Source organism: Aotus nancymaae, unplaced genomic scaffold (genome assembly GCF_030222135.1).
Source record: "Aotus nancymaae isolate 86718 unplaced genomic scaffold, 86718_ANA_hifiasm-v0.15.2.pri h1tg000046l, whole genome shotgun sequence".
Lineage (NCBI taxonomy): Eukaryota > Metazoa > Chordata > Mammalia > Primates > Aotidae > Aotus > Aotus nancymaae.
In genome coordinates, this window is record NW_026988460.1 from 13196406 (window position 1) to 13213183 (window position 16778).

Here is a 16778-nt window from a genome sequence, read left to right on the forward strand (position 1 = left end):
CCATTCCTTCTGAAACTATTCCAAACAATTCAAAAAGAGGGAATCCTTCCCAAATCATTTTATGAGACCAACAGCATCCTGATACCAAAATCCGGCAGAGACTCAACAAGAACAGAAAACTACAGGCCAATATCCATGATGAACATAGATGCAAAAATCTTCAATAAAATACTGGCAAGCCGATTACAACAGCACATCAAAAAGCTTATCCACCATGATCAAGTAGGATTCATCCCGGGGATTCAAGGCTGGTTCAGTATACACAAGTCTATAAATGTAATTCACCACATAAACAGAAACAAAGACAAAAACCACATGATTATCTCAATTGATGCAGAGAAGGCCTTTGACAAAATTCAACAGCCCTTTATGCTAAAAACTCTCAATAAACTAGGTATTGACGGGACGTATCTCAAAATAATAAAAGCAATTTACGACAAACCAACAGCCAATATCATACTGAATGGGCAAAAACTGGAAGCATTCCCTTTGAAATCTGGCACTAGACAAGGATGCCCTCTCCGACCACTCCTATTCAATATAGTACTGGAAGTTCTAGCCAGAGCAATCAGGCAAGAAAAAGAAATAAAGGGTATTCAATTAGGAAAGGAGGAAGTCAAATTGTCTCTATTTGCAGACGACCTGATTGTATATCTAGAAGACCCCATCATCTCAGCACAAAATCTCCTGAAACTGATAAGCAACTTCAGCAAAGTCTCAGGATACAAAATCAATGTGCAAAAATCACAAGTATTCCTATACACCAATAACAGACTTAAAGAAAGCCAAATCAAGAACGAACCGCCATTCACAATTGCTACAAAGAGAATAAAATACCTAGCAATACAACTAACAAGGAACGTAAAGGACCTCTTCAAGGAGAACTACAAACCACTGCTCAATGAAATAAGAGAAGACACAAACAGATAGAGAAACATTGCATGTTCATGGTTAGGAAGAATCAATATCGTGAAAACGGCCATACTGCCCAAAGTAATTTACAGATTCAACGCTATCCCCATCAAGCTACCAATGACCTTCTTCACAGAACTGGAAAAAACCACCTTAAACTTCATATGGAACCAAAAGAGAGCCCGCATAGCCAAGTCAATTCTAAGCAAAAAGAACAAAGCGGGAGGCATCACACTACCGGACATCAAACTATACTACAAGCCTACAGTAATCAAAACAGCATGGTACTGGTACCAAAACAGAGCTATAGACCAATGGAACAGAACAGAGGCATCGGAGGCAGCACAACATATCTACAACCATCCGATCTTTGACAAACCTGATAAAAACAAGCAATGGGGAAAGGATTCCCTGTTCAGTAAGTGGTGTTGGGAAAACTGGCTAGCCATATGCAGAAAGCAGAAACTGGACCCCTTCCTGACACCTTACACTAAAATTGACTCCAGATGGATTAAAGACTTAAACATAAGACCTAACACCATAAAAACCCTAGAAGGAAACCTAGGCAAAACCATTCAGGACATAGGCATAGGCAAGGACTTTATGACCAAAACACCAAAAGCATTGGCAACAAAAGCCAAAATAGACAAATGGGACCTAATCAAACTCCACAGCTTCTGCACAACGAAAGAAACAGTCAATAGAGTGAATCGGCAACCAACGGAGTGGGAAAAAATTTTTGCAGCCTACCCATCTGACAAAGGGCTGATATCCAGAATTTACAAAGAACTAAAACAGATTTACAAGAAAAAAACAAACAAGCCCATCCAAAAATGGGCGAAGGATATGAACAGATACTTTACAAAAGAAGACATACATGTGGCCAACAAGCATATGAAAAAGTGCTCATCATCACTGGTCATTAGAGAAATGCAAATCAAAACTACATTGAGATACCATCTCACGCCAGTTAGAATGGCGATCATTAAAAAATCTGGAGACAACAGATGCTGGAGAGGATGTGGAGAAATAGGAACACTTTTACACTGTTGGTGGGAGTGTAAATTAGTTCAACTATTGTGGAAGACAGTGTGGCGATTTCTCAAGGACCTAGAAATAGAAATTCCATTTGACCCAGCAATCCCATTACTGGGTATATATCCAAAGGATTATAAATCGTTCTACTATAAGGACACATGCACATGAATGTTCATTGCAGCACAGTTTACAATAGCAAAGACCTGGAACCACCCCAAATGCCCATCGATGATAGACTGGACAGGAAAAATGTGGCACATAGACACCATGGAATATTATGCAGCCATCAAAAACGATGAGTTCGCGTCCTTTGTAGGGACATGGATGAACCTGGAAACCATCATTCTCAGCAAACTGACACAAGAACACAAAATCAAACATCGCATGTTCTCACTCATAGACGGGTGTTGAACAATGAGAACACATGGACACAGGGAGGGGAGCACTATACACTGGGGTCTGTTGTGGGGGAGTTGGGGGGGGACAGCGGGGGGTGAGGAGTTGGGGAGAGATACCATGGGGAGAAATGCCAGATATAGGTGAAGGGGAGGAAGGCAGAAAATCACACTGCCACGTATGCACCTATACAACAATCTTGCATGTTTTTCACATGTACCCCAAAACCTAAATGCAATAAAAATAAAATAAAATAAAAAAGTGGGTAAAAGACATCTCAAAAGAAGACATACAAGTGGCCAAAAAACATATGAAAAAGTGCTCAACATCACTAATTATCAGAGAAATGCAAACCAAAACCAAAAAGACATACCATCTCACACCAGTCAGGATGGCTATTACTAAAAAATCATAACACAACATATGCTGGTGAGGCTGTGGAGAAAAAAAGAATTTTACACACTGTCGGTGGGAATGTATATTACTTCAGCCACTGTGGAAAGCAACTTGGAGATTTATAAGAGAACTTAGAACGGAACTTAAAATGTAAAACATTCAAACCAGCAATCCAATTACTGGCTACATATCCAAAAGAAAATAAATTGTTCTACCAAAAAGACACAAGCATTCATATGTTCATCACAGCCCTATTCACAATAGCAAAGACATGGAATCAACCTAGGTTTCCATCAGCAGTGGATCAGATAAAGCAATGGTCCCCAAACTTTTTGACACCAGGGACTGGTTTTGTGGAAGACAATTTTTCCACAGATGGAGGTGAGGAGGGGAGGTGAAGAGACGGTTTCAGGATGAAACTGACCCACCTCAGATCATCAGGCATTAGTTTCTCATAGGGAACATGCAACCTAGGTCCCTCTGATGTGCAGTTCACAACAGGGTTTGCACTACTATGAGAATCTAATGCCATGGCTGATCTGACAGGTGGCAGAGCTCAGGTGGTAATGCTCATCTGCCCACTGCTCACCTCCTGCTGTGCAGCCTGGTTCCTAACAGCCCAGGGACTGGTACCAGTCTGTGGCCCAGGGGCTGGTGATCCCTGGGATAAAGAAAATGTAGTACATATATACCATGAAATACTACATAGCCATAACAAAGAATGAAATAATGTCCTTTGTAGCAGTATGGATGCAGCTGGAGGCCATCATCCTAAGTGAATTAACATAGGAACATAAAACCAAATACTGCATGTTCTCACTTATAAGAGGGAGCTAAAAACTGGGTACTCATGGACATAAAAATGGCAACAATAGAAACCAGGAACTACTAGATGGGGAAAGGAGGAAAGTAAGGAAAGGGACAAAAAATTATGGGGTACTATGGTCACTAACTGGGCAATGTGATCATTCAGACCTCAAATCTTAGCAACACATAATAAACCCATGTAACAAATCTAAAATCATTTTTTTCTGGAAAAATGGAATTAAAAGATAAAAATAAAAAATATAAACTTTATTTCTCTACATAAACACCATCAAATTCAGGACATTTTTGTAAGTAATGATACCAGTCATTTATTCAGCCTTAAAGGACTGAGGGTCCTGGGAAGTTAAACATGTCCTTACAGTTTTTTACATTATTAATAAAATAAAAATGAGTGTCTTTTAAAGATTTCTTAAGATTAGAAAACAAAAAGAAGTCAGAAGAAGCCAAATCAGGACTGTAAGGTGGATACCTAATGAGTTCCCATTGAAACTCTTGCAAAATCTCCCTTGTTTCATGAGAAGTATGAGCAGGAGCATTGCTGTGGTGGAGAAGGTCCCTCTGGTGAAGTTTTCCCAGGTATTGTTGTGCCAAAGCTTTGGCTAACTTTCTCAAAACACTCATAATAAGTAGATGTTATCATTCTTTGGTCCTCCAGAAAGTCAACAAGCAAAATGCCTTGAGCATCCAAAGAAACTACTGCAATGACCTCTGCTCTTGACAGTTCTGATTTTGCTTTGACTGGACCACTTCTACCTCCTTGTAGCCATTGCTTTGAATGTGCTTTATCTTCAGGATCATATCAGTAAAACCATGTTTCATTTTCTGTTACAATTCTTCAAAGAAATGCTCCAGGATCTTGATTCCACTTGTTTAAAATTTCCATTGAAAGCTCTGCCCTTGTCTGCAGCTGATATGAGCACAATAGTTTTGGTACCCATCCAAAAGAAAGCTTGTTCAACTTTAATTTTTCAGTCAGAATTGTGTAAACTGAATGAAGTGGGATATCTATAGTGTATACTATTGTTCATGTTGTTAATCCTTGGTCCTCTTCAATGAGGGTATGAACAAGATGAATTTTTTTTTTTTTTTTTTTTTTGAGATGGAGTTTCGCTCTTGTTACCCAGGCTGGAGTGCAATGGCGTGATCTCGGCTCACCGCAATCTCCGCCTCCTGGGTTCAGGCAATTCTCCTGCCTCAGCCTCCTGAGTAGCTGGAATTACAGGCACGCGCCACCATGCCCAGCTAATTTTTTTGTATTTTTAGTAGAGACGGGGTTTCACCATGTTGACCAGATGGTCTCGATCTCTTGACCTCGTGATCCACCCGCCTCGGCTTTCCAAAGTGCTGGGATTATAGGTGTGAGCCACCGCGCCCGGCTGAACAAGATGAAATTTTTCTTGTAAGTTGATATGAATGGCCTGTCACGGCAGGCTTCATCTTCAAAATCATCTTGTCTCTTCTTAAAACAAGTCATCCATTTGTGAACTGCTGATTTCTTTAGGGCATTGTCTCCATAACCTTTTGGTAAAACATCAATGATTTCACCAGTCGCCCACCCAAACTTCATCATAAATTTGATGTTCATGTTGCTCTGATAGGGCTCTTTTCAAATGAATGTCTTATCCTTCTTAGTGTCTCAAACTAGGTGCTGTTCAGACACATTATAATAAGTCAGTACAAATTTATTTAGGTGCAAAAAAATATAAAATTCATGCACAGTTTTTTCATAACACATTTTCTATGAACTTGTGAAGAACCCTCGTATACCTATCACTTACTTTGTATTATATACTTGAAGCTGAAACCACACTCAAGGTGTGGATTGCAGTTATCCTGGTCACCTGCAAGGAACAAAATAAAACACTACTTTAAGATGGAAGAGAGATTAAAAATTAGATTTAACTTAGAAGTGTAGAGCAGCTGTATTTAATAGAAAAATCACGAAACTAGGAAATAAAAGACCTAGGTTCAAGTTCTATCTCTGCTACTTAGTTTTGTAGGACCTTTGTCAAGCTATTTAAGTTTTCTAAGCCTAGTTTCCATATGTATAAGTTAGGAACCATTCACTCATTCTCATGGAGTTTATAGAAGGAGAGTTAAATATTAAACAATCATACAATAAATGAATGTGGATTTGAAGACAACTAATATGGTCCTTTCAGAGAATATATACATAATTGAATATGATGTACTTCATAGCAGGTGATGCTTCAACTTGGATTTGACAGATTAGTAGTCATTAACTCAATGAAAGGAAGAAGGAATTAAGAAGAAGAACATTCCAGGAAAAGGTAGCACCATATTCAAAGGCCCTATGGTGGCAGGAAGCATAGCTCGTTTGAGGAAACAAAGTAAAAATGGCCATTGAAAAGTTTAAAACATGGGAATGAATGTTACAAGGTAACTGAGATGATACAAAACAGGGCACAGAACATTTCTTTAAGTATTAAGGCACAAGATGTATTACGCGTTGATAGGATAAAAGTATAAAAATCATCTAAACGAACTCTTCCCCAACACAAAGGCACTGTCAAAATACTGGCTGGAGTTGTTCAATGACTAGGGTACTCTGCTAATAAAGGCAGGAATGGAATAAAACAGCACCACAGTGACTTTTCAAGTTGAAAATCTTCCAGCAGAAAGAACAAAAGATATAGGTTCACCATGCATAAAAGAACCTTCCTGTAGTGCAAACAAATGACAGAATTTGTCAGAAATCTCCACTGCAGAGCCACCAATGAATACTGATCCGGTTTGACATAGTACAGGTGAAATGCCAGAACAGGAGACCCCAGGTTGTGATCAAATGCAGCTGTTTGGGAACAATTCAAAATGCAAACAACAAACTTCCTGAACTGCTGGGTCAAGCTTCAGCCACAGCAATTATAAGCTGATTTTGTCACAACTAAAATTTATCCCACAAAATGGATATTTTCTTTTGAACTTGCATAAAACTCAAAAAAAGGTGTCAACAGAATTGATAGGTCATTTTTCTTTCTTAAGAACACTGCTGGGGAAATTACTAATAAGACTTACAAATGAGGGTGATAAAATGTCAGCTCTGATAAGGATATTAATTAAAAGAAAATTGACTGTTGACATTTCTGCAAGTTCAGACTATCAGATCAAACACAAACCCAAAGGAAGGGAGAAGGTCAAGGTGATATTCTATAAGCCAGAAAGTGGGTTAAAAGTTTCTAGACGGCCGGGCATGGTGGCTCACGCCTGTAATCCCAACACTTTGGGAGGCCGAGGTGGGTGGATCACGAGGTCAAGAGATCGAGACCATCCTGGTCAACATGGTGAAACCCTGTCTCTACTAAAAATACAAAAAATTAGCTGGGCATGGTGGCGCGTGACTGTAAACCCAGCTACTCAGGAGGCTGAGGCAGGAGAATTGCCTGAACCCAGGAGGCGGAGGTTGTGGTGAGCCGAGATCACGCCATTGCACTCCAGCCTGGGTAACAAGAGCGAAACTCCATCTTAAAATTAAAAAAAAAAAGTTTCTGGACAAGCTAAGACACATGAAATTGCAGACCTGTGGGGTTTTATGCTTATAGAAAATCTAAACTAGAACTATCTACAATTTAAATGGAAAGAAATTTGTAAAAACAACATATTAAACAGCAATCAGCATGACAATACAGAGCAGATCAATGTAAATTTTCCTCTTTGACAAAGTGAAAGACCACATAGACAAAGGAAAAAAGGGTATATAATCTATTGTAACCTTAGCAATCTAACTCTACATTCAATACACAATACCATATAAGATAAAAATGTAGATTTTTATAGTAATGAGATGGCTGGAAAATTATATGCCAAGAGTGGTTAACTAAACAACAGGATAATGTATACTAAAAATTTTAAATATATGCAAAGCTATTTAAAACTAATTGAATATTTTATCAAAGCTTTGGAAAGAGGAACTAGAAGCAATTTGAAAACCAGGAAGAAAAAGATGGACATACTATGTCACCTATAAATGAACATGCTTCTGAATATCAAAAGCGTAACCACAAATAGAGATTATAGATTGGGGAAAATATTGGCAAATAATATGGTAGACATCAGATTACTATCTTTAATATACAACAAAGTCACTAATAAACCAATGCAAACATGGGTAAAGAATGATAAAGGCAATGGAATTAAGGCCTGGTTTTTAATGAGGTTTTGTTTAGGGTCATTGCTTTGATTTCTGTGTGTATTTGTTATCTATTGTCATATAAAAAATACCTGAAAACTAACTAGCTTAAAACATTAAACATTTATTATCTTATAGTTTAGCAGCTTAGTTGGCTGGGGCAGTAGTCATCTGCAGGTTTGACTGGGGGTGGAAGATCAGTTTCACGTATGGTTCACATACATGGATGTTGTGGGGAGAAGGCCTCAGTCTCACCACATAAACCTCCCCATAGGCTGCCAGAACATCCTCACAACATGGTAGCTGATTTCCCCCAGAGTTAATGATCCAAGAAAGAGCAAGAGAAAGTTACACTCTATTTTTTGGCCTAGCCTCAGCAGTCATACTGCCATTTCCACAACATCCTACTGGTTACAATGATCAGCCCATCCAATGTGGAAAGGACTAAACTAGGGCTTGACTGTCATAAGACTAGCTACTAATTAATAATAGAACATATAAATCTTTTTTCACTAAATATTTTTTTAATATCTACAATGTGCCATTGGGAGTTCTACCCTGGTAAAAACCAATTCAAAATGGTAAATGTCACATCACAAAAACCTCAAGAAATAATGTCATATTTCAACACTGAGCAAGAGTGAGACCTGAGAAATGCAGCATTCACACTGCAGTCTGAACTCTTCATCCCTGAAACATCTATGGATCATTATGCCAATGGGAAGTTCGTAACTTTATTTAATGGCCAGAAGACTGTTCATCTACATCACAATACCTCAGCCCAATACCAGACCTTTCCCGAGCATGTCAACACAAATTTCCAAACAGAGATTGCAGCTTTCTACCTAGGACCAACAAAAGAATCATCAACCAATGTTTGAAAGGCTCAGATTTGAAGGCTGTAGACATTTTCTAGATTGTTCCAAATCCATCTTATATGCAAAAGATGATCTTTCTAGCCCACCACTCCTAGAGTGTGCATTTTACTTTGTCTACTACCCAATCAACACACATTTAATGGAATGCCTGTTAAATGTTAGGTACTAGACTAGTTGTTGGGAAACATATTTTGTCTTCATGGGAGAAATAGACATATTGCTCATCATAAATGCCATAAAGCCAATAAGCAGAGGACTTGATAGAAAATGCTAAGAGAAGGGTAGCAGAACCAAGCTGGGATGATTTTCTGAGATAATATTTTAAGCTGAGACCTTGGGGAGGCAATCGTTTAAAAGGCCAGAAAAAAGCACTCCAGGTCCAGCATTTCAGAGTGATAAGTGCCAAAGTATTAAAATGCTTGGTAAGAGCTTGGATCTGTTGGATGACAGTTTGGCGAAACCGGAAGCAAGAAGAGAGTCCCTCAAACTGAGGTAATATAAATAAGAGGCAAAAGACAAACTGTTCATGGCCTTAAGACCTGTGGTAAGAATTCGAATTTTATGCTAAGAGCGATAGCGAACCAGCAAATGATTTTCATCAGGCAAGTGGCAAGGTCAGACTTAACTTCGGAGTTTGTGGCATAGTCCATTAGACCTGTGGTTTGTGTGACAGCTGCCAGAGAGTACCAAGGGCAGTCAGGGCAAAGGAACCAAGCAGCTGATTTAGCCTACAGTAAGATCAGACCCTCAGCCTTATCTTCATTTGAACAGTGCCATTTATATTGGGGTCTGAAATAAATGCAGCTATTGCTACTGATGGTTAGTTTGTCCTCATTTGCTGAAAGGAAAAGGTCTTCTCTTCATGAGTCATCCACAAATCCTGCTGATCCTCCTAATTAAAAAGTTTTCAAACAAGTTGATACATTAGTTATTATGACCCCAGACACGCCAGGCATAAATCCTTCCTGCCATCCATATGTATGCCAGGACTTCACTGCTGCATCTTTCATCATTATGAGGGATAGTCTTCAATATAATTTTCATGACACCATCTGCCATGTTCTTCTCTCAACTTTTTTTTGGTGGGGTAACTACTCAGTGATTATGAATGTCATATCTGGCATCTTTTAAAAATAAAACTCTGATAGAAATCTCAAGGGGGAAAACGAGTCATAAAAACATATCCAACTGGGAGCGGTGGCTCATGCCTGTAATCCCAGCACTTTGGGAGGCTGAGGTGGATGGATCACCTTAGGTCAGGAGTTCAAAACCAGCCTGGCCAACACAGTGAAACCCCGTCTCTACTAAAAATACAAAAATTAGCTGGGCATGGTGGCATGCACCTGTAATCCCAGCTACCTGGGAGGCTGAGGCAGGAGAATTGCTTGAACATGGGAGGTGGAGGTTGCAGTGAGCCAAGATCATGCCATTGCACTCCAACCTGGGTGACAGAGTGAGACTCTGTTTAAAAAAACACACACACATATCCACTGGCAAGTGCTACAGACCACGGACCTAAGAATGCACTGCAGGTTAGCTTTTTTTATACCAAAATCAACAATGCAACTAAGAATGAAGATAAACTAAATTTGTAGCCATTTTAGTTTTCAGCAATTATTGCATTCTTTCAAAACATCACACCTTTTCATCAGTAAAATTGGTTATGTGTTGTAAACTATTAAAGGTGGAAAAAGCAACTCTTTTTTTTTTTTGAGATGGAGTCTCGCTCTGTCACCCAGGCTGGAGTGCAATATTGTGATCTCAGCTCACTGCAACCTCCGCCTCCCAGCTTCCAGCAAGTCTCCTGCCCCAACCTCCCGAGTAGCTAGGACTACAGGTGTGCGCCACCACTCCCAGCTAATTTTTGTATTTTTTAGTAGAGACAGGGTTTCACCATATTGGCCAGGCTGGTCTCGAACTCCTGACCTCGTGATCCACCTGCCTCGGCCTCCCAAAGTGCTGGCATTACAGGCATGAGCCACCACACCTGGCAAGAGCAATTCTTAAAATTAAACTGTCTCTCCACTCACCTTAACCTTATGTATCCAAGACCTTTAAAGCTCCATCTCCTCTGAGATGACTTCTCTAATGAATCCAACCACATGGTTTATTCAAATTATGTGACATTATATGTGGCCTCTGGCATGAAGCCATTAGCAAATAAGCATGTACCTAATTTGTTTTTTTATATATCTCTACCCAAAATAAATACATAAACAGAGACAAGGACTTAGGTGCAAGGAGTTTATTTTGGAGATACCCCCAGGAAGCAGCAGTTAGGGAATAGGGAGATTGAAACAGAGAAGAAGGAAGAAACAATAAGAGGGGCTGGTTACCACCATGGGCAAGTGGTGCTCAATGCCACTGGGGACAATTTCTTGAGGGATGGATAGAATGCACCTAAGAATTTCCTTCTGAAGGACAGAAGGTTAAGGCATCTGTCCTATTTTCCACTGGCTAAAGTTTGCCATTGGAGCATTAATTTTTCAAAGTTCAGTGTAACCCAAAAGGCAGATCAAGCCAGCTCCTGGACCTTTAGAAAAAGCCTTGAGGCAGAAGTATAGAACGGTGGGAGGTGCTTAAAGTGGGAAAAGGTCATTTTGTACAGGAACTGTCCAGCACAGCTACAGTGGAAGTTAGTGGTGGATCAAGGGATTGTAGCAGAGGGCACAGAAAGTGTCTGTTTCAGCATAAAAATTATGTTGTTAATTAAAAACAAAATTTTGTTTAAAATGATGTTAACAATATCACTGAAGATATAAACAATCATTCCTCTTAGTGTCACAAAGAGACTGACTGATCAGCTGACTCAGTCTGAGAACGCCCAAGTATTAAATGAGTACTTGTTGAACACCAGCTGAGCAGTATTAGGCAATGCATAAGTTAAAGTCAAGATGCCAAACTCCCAAGGAACTTGCAGTCTTACAGGGATTATCAACATTCACAAACAAATTAACATAACTGGTAGTTCTGACTATAAAGGCCGAAAAAGTGAGAGATAGCGTCATGTAGTGGTTAAGAGATTCCATTCCGGAGTCAGAGAGACCTAGGTTTAAAATTAATCGAGGATCTGCAGTGTGATCTTGGACAAGGTGCTTACTCTCTCTGCGTCATAATTTGTTCATCTAATGTTTAGAAAAATAATAGTATCTGCTTCACGGGGTTGTTGTGAGATGTAAATGAATGTAAAGCACTAATCACAGCACCTGGCACATAAATATTCATTAAATGTTGGTTGTTTTGTGAAAATTAAAGAGAAATGTAATAGGAGAATGGGATTTAAAGAAGAGAAGTATCTCCATGTCTAACTCTTTCTCTTTCTTAAATATGAATTTTCTATAGCCTCTGGCCCCTGTTCTAGTACGATTTTACCTGTCTTAAAAGCTACATTTTCTAAAAAAGAACTACTTATATTAAGATTGGGAGACAAGTATTAAAAGATTCAGAAATATAGCACAAAATGCATAAGCTTTAAAGCAACACTAACCAATTTTAAATCCATGTATCTTGCCACTGCATGACTTTGAGTAAATCTCTTAAGCACACTACCCATCAGTTTTCTCATCTACAAAATGGGAGGAATATAACCTGTCACCATGAAGAGTAAAGGAATGTCTCTAGAGGATTTCCAATACATTTTAGACCCTCAAAAGTGTTGATTGCTATTATTCACTATTCATTCAGTAGACACTTACTAGGCACCTACTATGTATAAAGCACTGTACTAGGTTCTACACAATAAAAAGACAGACATAAATAAGATATGGTACCAACAGTAAAAAGTGTTAAAGTTTAAATTTATTAATATGTAAACAAATCTAGCCATTTAAAAGGATTCAAATTAATACATTACCTGGATATCCAATGTAATTATCCTAATTTCAAAGACAAGGAAAGAGACAGGGAGGAAGAGAGAGAGAGGGAGGAAGGTGGGGAAGGAGGAAGCTAAGCTGGTTATCTCTGAGACAGTCTGTGGATATACAGGGTAATGAGATCTATTTAAACTCACATCTGCTATAGGGTAGTCAGAAGTCTACAACATGAACTGAACTCAGAAAATATTTCTCTCATGGGGTTAAGATGTATAAGGCCAACTCTACCCACCCTGAACTTGCAACATATAATAATGTTGCTCTATCCCAAACTTTTAATCCAGGTGAAACCAGGATGAAATGACCATTGATGACAGCCTGGAAGGGAACTTAGTTTGAGTAGAGGCAAGAAAAAATAATATAGTGATGATGGAATCACTGCACTGGCTGGAATGCATATAAGGCCTCACCTCTTTCCTAAGTCACTGTCTTACCAAACCTGAATGGGGGGCAGGGATTCCAAAAAGAGCAGGATCTGAGCTAGCACCCCAAGTTTCTTGAACTCAAGATAAGCCTGGTCTTCACAAGTATATACTTCTTGTTGGCTTAATAAGAATTCCTTCCTCACATTTGCACGATACTTTATAGTTCACAAAGCACTTTAATGTCCATCATCTCACTTACTTCTCAGGACAGCCCTATGTGATTAATCTCCATTTCCTAGATGAACAAACTGAGATTTGGAAAGCTTAAGCAACCAGCTTGAGGTCCTATACCAAGATGCAGAGGAGCTTGGACTGAAACTCAAGTCCTCTGGTTCCATTTCCAGGGCATTTTCCACACTTATGTACAGCCTCTGAGAAAAGGGAAGGTTGGTTTTATCAATGGAATGGGAAGGTAGTGACAACAGGATGCCATTTTCCTCTGACTCAGAGACCTGAGGCATCTCCCTCAAATCAAAATTCCCAACTAAAAAACTGGTGATAAGCTGGGCATAGTGGCACAAACCTGTACCCCAGCTACTCAGGAAGCTGATAAAGGAGGATCACTTGAGATCAAGAGTTCAAGGCCAGCCTAGGCAGCCTAGAGAGACCCCAACTCTAAATACACATACACACACGCACACATACACACACATGCACGTGAAAAAATTGGTGGCTCTGAATCTGTGCTATCCCTCTAGATACTCAGATGTGAAATCCTTACATTCTTTATGAACATGCAGCCTACTCCATGAAAAGCACCATTAGATTCAAGATAGTAAAATTTATTCGAAACTAATTGGTGAGTAATGAAGTTGCTAAGGTTTATGAGCCTTGCACTAACACTAATACAGAGGTACAGTGTCAACAATAAAATTGTAACCACTGACAAAACTAGCCTTCTGTACAGAAAAGGGAAGCTTTTCCCTTGGCCTGTAGGCAAAAATAGCATTAGACAATTTCTAGAGTGACAAGATCACTTCCTCTTGCATGGTTTTAAAGAGTGGCCACAAGGAAAAGCCTCACCCTTAGAAATAACCTTTGATTATTTGATAATGGAAAGGGAAAAAAGTGTACAACTATCCTCTAGTTAAATTTCAAGCATTTACAGAAATAGACATGTCTGTATAATAACATATCCTCAAAAACAGCCATGGCCATACATAAGAGAATAATACAGCGCCCCTTTGTACTCATGTCTACACAGGCAATTGTCTGCTATCACAGAGGGGTTTCAGAAGAAAATGTGATTTGGGGCAGAAAAGACTGACCCCCTGCCAATAGGCCTATCAGAATATGCTAACCTCCTGTGCAACCCCCAGAGAGCTGAATGGATAAATTCATTGAGTACTCAGTAAAATCTACCTCAGAACAATTATTCTCATTTTTGCTTAGTTAGTATTTGTTCTTCCTAATTGTACTGACTAAGAGAACCAGTTGTTTCCAGAGGCCAGTCCTGGAGAATGCTAGCAAGCCCCAGGATCTCTATCGAGGAGGACCTTGTCTTCATGTTGGCTCTAATGCTACACTGACCAACACAGTCACACAGGCCATAAACAGCTATTGAGCACTGAAATAGTCCAAGTGACATGGACTGTGTGCAGACAAAAGCGACTCCATATTAGACATTAATAGCTATGTTGACTTATTAACCCCAGTCCCAGGAATGCTTTCTGATTCCCACTCTATTTATTGTCCTCAATGTGAGAACATGTACTTGCTATAAATCCCACCATTACATCAAAGCAACCTTGACGTTATTGCACAAATTATAGGCTATGACGCATATAGCATTCTTGCCTTTTCTGGAGGGTTGCCTTTAATTGGCTATTGAGCACATATGCCCTTTCTCTATGGCATATAAGCTTCCCGTCTGAGGAGCAATGGTGTGGAGATCTACCTGTCTTGCTACCACTCAAGACCATGTGGCAAGTTCCCCAGTAAATCAGCCTTTACTAGCAAACTGGATATGTCTGCCTCATTCTTTGGTTTCTCAGCTCCTTCTGCGTTTTGGGGTCACTTTGCATATGCGGCCTTTTTACAGAACAGACTGTACATGTCAAATACACACCAGATTTTGAAGACTTAGAATAAAAATAACACTGGTAATTTCTGTATTGATTCCATGTAAAAATGATAGTAATTTCGATGGATTGGTTTAGTAAAACAGATTACTAAGTAGATATTGTTAAAAATAATTTCGAAGATGGCCACTTAGGAGGAGCTCGGGATTGCAGGTCCAAGTGAAAGCGCAGAGGGTGAGTGGATGCCGCATTTCCAGACGGATTTTTGCTGCCCACAGACCAGGAGATTCACAGGCAGAGGAGCCCCACGGGTCACCAGCGCCGCTGTTTTGGCCAGCGCGGCTGTTTGGCCTGCGCCCGGGCGCAGTGGTTCCCAATGCAGAGTGAGCGAGACTGAGTCCCCTCTTAGCCAGCAAGGGGAGCTGAAACAGGGAGCCAGGCCAGGAGATTCCCTGGCAAAGAAGCGCCACGAATCTCAGAGCCACGGTTTCAGCAGATGCAGCGGCTCCCTGTGCAGAGCAAACGAGACGGTGTCCCCCCTTAGCCAGAAAGGGGAGCTGAAACAGGGAGCCAGACCAGGAGATTCCCGGGCAAAAAAGTGTCATGAATCTCAGAGCCATGGTTTCAGCCAATGCAGCGGCTCCCAGTGCAGAGTAAACAGGACGGTGTCCCCTCTTAGCCAGCAAGGGGAGCTGAAGCAGGGAGCCAAGCCAGGAGATTCCTGGGCAAAAAAAAAAAAAGCTCCACGAATCTCAGAGCCGTGATTTCAGCCACACAGTGGGTCGCCACATGGGAAATAACACAGGTCCCGGTGCCTATTCAACAGGTGAACAGGTCACCTGGTAGAGAGCCGACTGTTAAACTAAAAAACAAAAGGCTCTGAGGTGGGGAGCCAGGTGACCAGGCCCAGCTGGTCCCACCCCTACAAAAACAAAAAAACAGCAATTGGAAACGCTCTGGGTTGGGATTTTCACAGCAAACACAACTGAACCTGGGACGGTCCAGCTCTGTGGAGGAGGGGTGTCTGCGATTACGGAGGGACCCTGCAGTTCCCGAGGAAATCTGCCCTCGCCAAGGCAACCTGCCACTACAGAGAGTGTGTCACTATAGAGGCGGGCCAACATAGTGGAAGCAGTTCTAACTACACCCATATAAACAGAACTGCAGCAAAGTTCACACGGCAGCTGGGTGGAGCCCACAGCAACTCAGCAAAGCCTCTGCAGGCTGAGTGTGACTAGGCTGCCACCCTGTGGGCAGGGAAAATGGCAGCGGCACAGCAGGAATGCATAAAGCCCTAACTCCCTGGGACAGAACACCTGGGGGGAAGAAAAGGGGGTTTATGAGTTCTGCTGCTGCAGACTTAAAATTACCAAAATCAGAAAGTCAGCAACTACAAAGTCGACAGGTGGATAAATCCACAAAGATGGGAAGAAACCAGCGCAAAAAGGATGAAAACACCCGAAACCAGAACACCTCTCCTCCTACAAGGGATCACAACTCCTCACCAGCAAGGGAACAAGACTGGATGGAGAATGAGTGTGATGAAATGACAGAATCAGCTTTCAGAAAGTAGATAATAAGAAACTTCCATGAGCTAAAAGAACATGTTCTAACCCAATGCAAAGAAACTAAGAACCTTGTTGAAAAAAGACTTGATGAAATGCTAACGAGAATGGACAACTTAGAGAGGAATATCAGTGAATTGATGGAGCTGCAAAACAACACGAGAACTTCGCGAAGCACGCACAAGTTTCAACAGTGGAATTGACCAAGCAGAAGAAAGGATATCAGAGGTCGAAGATCAACTCAATGAAATAAAATGAGAAGGCAAGATTAGAGGAAACAAGGTAAAAAGGAATGAACAG